At 41.7% G+C, this 6,280-nt stretch overlaps 1 pseudogene; it reads right to left on the reverse strand.

Moving 5' to 3' along the window:
- Positions 1 to 2,282: 2,282 nt before the first annotated feature.
- Positions 2,283 to 3,266, reverse strand: LOC102873039 (annotated as a pseudogene).
- Between the last annotated feature and the right edge of the window lie 3,014 nt (positions 3,267 to 6,280).

Raw genomic sequence — 6,280 nt, forward strand, 5'->3', positions numbered from 1 at the left:
ATCATGTCATTTCCAGTAAGCTGAAAGTTATCTGGTAAACAGAAACTTAGCAGGGCATTCCCAGTAAACCGAAACCTATCCTCCCACGGTGGGGCATCACGTCCAGACATGTCCTTAGAGAATTATAAAATGGCATCAGCTAGGTTGAACTAGCAGCTCCCAACAGTCTTTAATGACTTTTATGAACCATTACTAACTCTAGTGCACTTAAGACCCTATATTGATAACCTACTCCTAGTCAGTAGTATTTTGTGCTAATATTTAGCATGCAGATAGGAATTGACAGATCTATGCTAACCAAGAAAATGGAATCATTGCTAGCTCCCCAGAAAGGAAGCAATCTTTTACATTTCTGAGCTTTCCTGTCTGGTATTTCCCGAGGATAAGACTCTAATTCCACATCTTGTTGCATGTCTCTATTGATTTTGCCATTGAATTTAAGGATTCCAATTAGACACCTGTGAAATAGGTGGAAAGGTTGACACTTACCATGTTTAAGTAGCTTTCTTATACAGAAAGTGGTAGAATGAAGATTTGAACTAAAAATGCATGGCTGTGAAATCATATTTCAAAATCTAGTTCAGAGAAAATATTCAGGCACAATTATTTACAATTTCAAGCTCATTTATTAAAAAGTATTAAGACTGTAGAAATACTCATTAATGTGAAGAAAACATGAAGCAACCATATTGTATATATGAAGAAAACATGAGGCAACAACATCATATCATTTGTACACACATATTCCCATTTAATCTTAAATTTGCTTTCAGTGTTTATGGAGATTAAATTTTAGATCAGGTGTCCATACTGAATACAAGAGTAGTTCATTGCAAAGAAAGATATTCCATAATTAGAATATTTCATAAAACCTAGAACTCTTCAGGATACTTTTTTATTCTCTAGGACAACAGAGCTAGACCCTTCATTTGGGTATTAAAAAAAAAAAAGACAACTTGTTAAGTGAGTTCAAGTTGGTTCTAACTTATCACAACTCCAGGTAGAAAAGAATAAAACACTTCCCAGTCCTTCTGCAAACTCACAATGATCGCTCTGTTTGACCTCATTGTTGCAGTCACTGTGTCAATCCATCTTGTAAAATGTTCTCCCTTTTTGCTGACTCACAGCTCTACCTACCATGAGGTCTTTCTCTAGGGAGTAGTCCCTCCTGGCAGCAGGTCCAAAGGGCATGATACAAACTCTCACCATCCTCCCGTTCTAGGAACATTCTGATTGAATTTCTTCTGAGACAGATGTATTTGTTCTTCTTCATTCTGAAAATGTAAATATTTTAGGTAGCTCTCTCTTCTTCCAGCTCATCTTCCTTTGAACACAGTTCAAAAGCTTGCACTTTGTTTATTCTTTAACTTCAAGTGGGAAGGTACTAGGTCCTGGGTTTAAAAAAAAAGTGCCATAGTGAACAAACCAGTTTAAAGAAAATTTAAATCTTAAGCAACAGGAATTGAGAAATGTCCAAAAACTTAATACTGTATTTCATTTTCATAAAAGACAGTAACACCAGAAAAAACTAATATTGCTTCTAAGTTCTTATGCTTTAGGGACATCTGGGGGTCTAGTAGTAAGAAACTGCAATCTCAAAGGCACATGGTTCAAGTCCACCATCACCTGTTCCACAGGAGAAGGATGGACAATCTCCTCCTGTGCGATTAACTACCTCTGAAAACCCTCTGGAGGGTCAGCTAGGGTTTTGTTCTAACATGACAGTACACAACAACATTACACTTTAGTCTAGTACCAGCATTTTCAAGGAATTTCACCCACAAACATCATAATAACATCCCATGCAAGAATCACAATAACATCCCCATCTTTCCAACAAGGAAATGGCTCTTTAAAAAGAACTTTTGCCATAAGAAGTAGGCTTGAAGGATTTATGGGCGTGAGAATTACAAGGAAAGAGTGGGAGGAGTGTGATGACATTGTGGGTATTCTGAATAATGTTATAACACAAAACGTGTGTGAATGGTTGGATGAAAACCATTCTGCCTTTGTAAATTTTCACTTAAATCACAGGGGTTAAAAGAGATCATGGATTTTTTTTTTCTTTTTCCTGAGTACAGTGTACTTTATTGATGGTATATGACAAGATGGGCTCTCCAAGCCCCTCCCCTTTCTCAGGGGACTGGATGGAAACTGTGTCAAGGGTGTGAAATTCTCAGTGGGAAAGTGGGGATCAAGCTGTGACAAAGACTCTCCAGCACCTGAAACTCGCGCTCTCTCTCTCCTGGTGCTATTGCTGTGGCTGGTGGTCCAAGGGACTCTTAAACTTTGGAGGCCATGTGAACCATCAGGTCAACCACCCGATTGCTGTAGCCAAATTCATTGTCATACGAGGAAATGAGATTGAAAAGTGGTCATTCAAGGCAATGCCTGTCAACCCCAGCATCAAAGGGGGAAAAGTGGGTGTCACTGTAAAAGTCACAGAAGAACCTCCTCAATATATCCAAGGATACCTGAGAGGGGCCCTTCTCATGCACACTTTACTACTTTGTAGATGTCATCATATTTTGGAGCTTTCTCCAGACAGCAGATTAGTCCATGACTAACACATTGTGGGTAGGGACATGGAAAGCCATCCAGATTCAGCTCAAGGATGACCTTGCTCATGGCCTTGGCAGCACCAGTTGATGCAGGAATGATGTTCTGGGCAGCTCCATGGTTATCACGCACAGCTTTCCAGAGGGGCCATCCACAGTCTTTTGTTTGGCAGTGATGTCATAGATTGTGTTCATGGTACCTCAATGATGCTGAAGTTGTCATGGATGAACTTGGCCAAGGGGCCAATAGTTGGTGGTGCAGGAGGCATTGCTGACAATCTTGTGAGAATTATCATAGTTCTCATGGTTCACACCCATCACCAACATGAGGGCATCTGCAGAAGGAGCAGCAATGATTACCCATTTGGCACCACCCTTCAAGTGAGCCCCAGCCTTCTCCAAGGTTGTGAAGACACCAGTGGGCTCCACAACACACTCAGCACCAGCATCATGCCACTTGAAATTGGCAGGATCTCAATCCTGGAATACAGTGACGGCTTTCCCATTGATGACCAGCTTCCCATGCTAAGCTTTGACAGTGCCATTGAACTTGCCATGGGTGGAATCATACTGGATCATATAGACAATGTAACTGAGGTCAATGAAGGGGTCATTGATGTCAACAACATCTACTTTGCCAGTGTTAAAAGCAGCCCTAGTGGCCAGGCACCCAATGCAGTCAAATCCATTTACTCTGACCCCCACCATCGTGTCTCAGGGATGTGGCTGAGGCTGCACAAGAAGAGAAGGCAATCTGTCTATCAAGGAGGAGCAGAGAGCCAGAACATGGATTTTTAATAGTTTACTTACATTTCAAAAGCTCATAGAATTACAAAAAAAGAAAAAAATATCCCATTTCCTGTTATTTTTTAAAAAGAGTCTTTTATTGGTTTGCTTACAAAGTTTGCTATACAGGGTGTTTCACACTAGCCTTCATTCACACTGTGTTTCATACAATAATTCTCCATGCATCACGTTTCATAAAATCAATCGCCATTGGGCCTTGCCCATCATTACTCTGTCTTTTCACCTGGATCCTTACCCTTTTCTTGCCCCCCTCCTTCATTGTGCCACCACGTGGTTTTGCCTCTATCTATCTGCACCCCCTTCACTCCCACTCCTCTGCCCCCCTTGAATTCCCATATGTGAATTAACTATCCCATAACTATTAAGTTTCCTCTGTTTTTACAATAATGGCCTTAGGCAGCATTTGTCCTTAGGAGATTGTGTTAGTTTACTCAGCATAATGCTCTCCAGCCTCTCCCAAGTTGTTGTTGTTATGTGCCGTCGAGTCGCTTGTGACTCATAGCGACTCTACATACAACAGCCCTAAACTCCGCTCTGTCCTGTGCCAATCGCACTGTCTCTGACACTCCCATCCCAATTATCCCAGTCACTGAATCAATCCACCTCAGAGAGGGCCTTCCTCTCCTGTGCTGTCCCTCCACCCTCCTAAGCATGATGTCCCTCTCCAAGGACCGGTCTCTCCTCACAACATGTCCAAAGTATGTCAGACGGAGCCTCAGAATCCTTGCCTCCAAGGAGCCACCCGGTTTAACCCTTTCCAGGACAAATCTGTTTTGTTTTCCTAGCAGTCCATGGTATTCTCAATACTCTTCTCCAGCACCACAGCTCAAAGGCATCAATTCTCCTTCTATCCTCCTTGGTCATTGTCCAACTCTCTGATGCATAAGAAGTGATTGTGAAGACCATGGCCTGTATCAAATGCACCTTAGTCTCCAGAGAGACACCATTGCTCTTCAGTACTTTGGAGAGGTCCCTAACAGCAGACTTTCCCATGGCAATGCGCCTTTTAATTTCCTGGCTGCTGGTGCCAAAACTGTTGACTATAGAGCCAAGCAAACTAAAGCTGTGTACAATCTCAATCTCTTCACCATCCATCCTGATGCTGCCAATTGGTCCAGTGGTGAGAATCTTTGTCTTCTTGACATTGAGCCTCAATCCATATTGTAGGCTGCAGTCCTTGACCCTCTGCAGCAGGCGCTTCAGGTCCTCTTCAGTTTCAGCAAGCAGGGTTATGTCATCCGCATAACGCAGGTTGTTGATAAATCGTCCACCAAGTTACATAGTATTTTTCAAAATTGTTGCTCCTGTATGCTGCATAGTTTTCCATTGTGTGAATGCACTACAATGTCTCAATCCATTTGTTTGTCTTTGAACATTTGGGCTGTTTCTATGTTCTTGTGATGGTGAATAACACTGCTATGAACATTGGTGTACAAATCTCTGTTTGTGTCTCTGTTCCCATTTTCTTGGGGTATATTCCTAGTAGTGGAATAGCTGGGTCATATGGAGTATCTATGTTCAACTTTTTGAGGAAATGCTAAACTGTCTTCCAGAGTGGTTGTTCTATTTTACCCTGCCACCAACATGTATGAGAGTTCCCACCTCTCCACATCCTCTCTAACATTTATTACTTGCTGCCCTACTATACTTTACCATGGCAACTGGGGTGAGATGATATTTCATTGAGGTTTTGATTTGTATCTCTCCTATTGACACTGATTTTGAGCATTTCATCACATGTCTGTTTGCCACCTAACTATCGTCCTCTGAAAAGTCTTTCCATGTCTTTTGCCCATTTTGTAATTGGGTTATCAGTCTTTTTCTACTGGAGGTTCAGGAGTCTTCTATAAATTTTTGTTATGAGACCCTTGTCTGAGATACTATTGTTAAATGTTTATTCCTAGTCAGTAGGCCTTTTCACCCTGTTAGAAAAGGTTTTGATGAGCAAAGAGATTTACTCTTTAGAAGGTCCCATTCATCAATTTTAGCCTCTCCAGATTGTGTATTTCTGTCTGTATTTGGCAATTTCTTTATACCATAGGCTCGATCCCAGTTTGTCTCTTATAAACTGTATGGTTTTGGTCCCAGTTCTCTGATCCAACTTGAGTCAATTTTTGTGCCTGGTGTGAGATATAGGTCCTCTTTCAGCTTTCTGCAGGTAGTAGTCCAGTTTTACCAGGACTCCCTGACCTCAAAACCTACTACACAGCGGTGTAACCAAAACAGCATAGTACTGATACAATGACAAGCACATAGACCAATGGAACAGAGTCGAGAACCCAGAAATAGGCCCAGCTAGCCATGGTCAACTGATACTCAATAAGGAAATAAAACTTTTCAAATGGGGAAATGACTGCTGTTTCCTGTTCTTGATAATCACAGTTAATTGCCTGGAGTATATCCTCCCATTTGCTTGCTGGTTGTCTGAGTTGCCCAGTGGTGCTATAACAGAGATAAAACAAGTGGGGGCATCAATAAACAGAAATTACTATTGTCATACTTTAGAAGGCTACAAGTTCAAAGTCAAGGCGCTGCTTCTAGAGAAAGGCTTTCTCTCCATGTCAATTTCTTCTGAGCTTCTTCTCCTCGGCCATCTGCATGGAGTTTGAAATCTTTCTTCCCCATCTCTGCAACTTGTCATTGCTTGTTTCATCTCTTTTGTATAACAAATGAGATTGATTCAAATTATACCCTACACTAATCTGCTCTTTTGATCTTCTTGACATTGAGCCTCAGTCCATACTGAAGGCTGCAGTCCTTGACCCTCTGCAGTAAGTGCATGACCAATTGGTAGCATCAGGATGGATGGCAAAGAGATTGGGATTGTTCACAGCTTCAGTTTGCTTGGCTCCACGGTCAACACTCTTGGCACCAGTAGCCAGGAAATCAAAAAACGTATTGCGATGGGAAAGTCT

This window comes from Elephantulus edwardii, unplaced genomic scaffold (genome assembly GCF_000299155.1).
Source record: "Elephantulus edwardii isolate Elephantulus edwardi_28Jun2011 unplaced genomic scaffold, EleEdw1.0 scaffold00189, whole genome shotgun sequence".
Taxonomy (NCBI): Eukaryota; Metazoa; Chordata; class Mammalia; order Macroscelidea; family Macroscelididae; genus Elephantulus; species Elephantulus edwardii.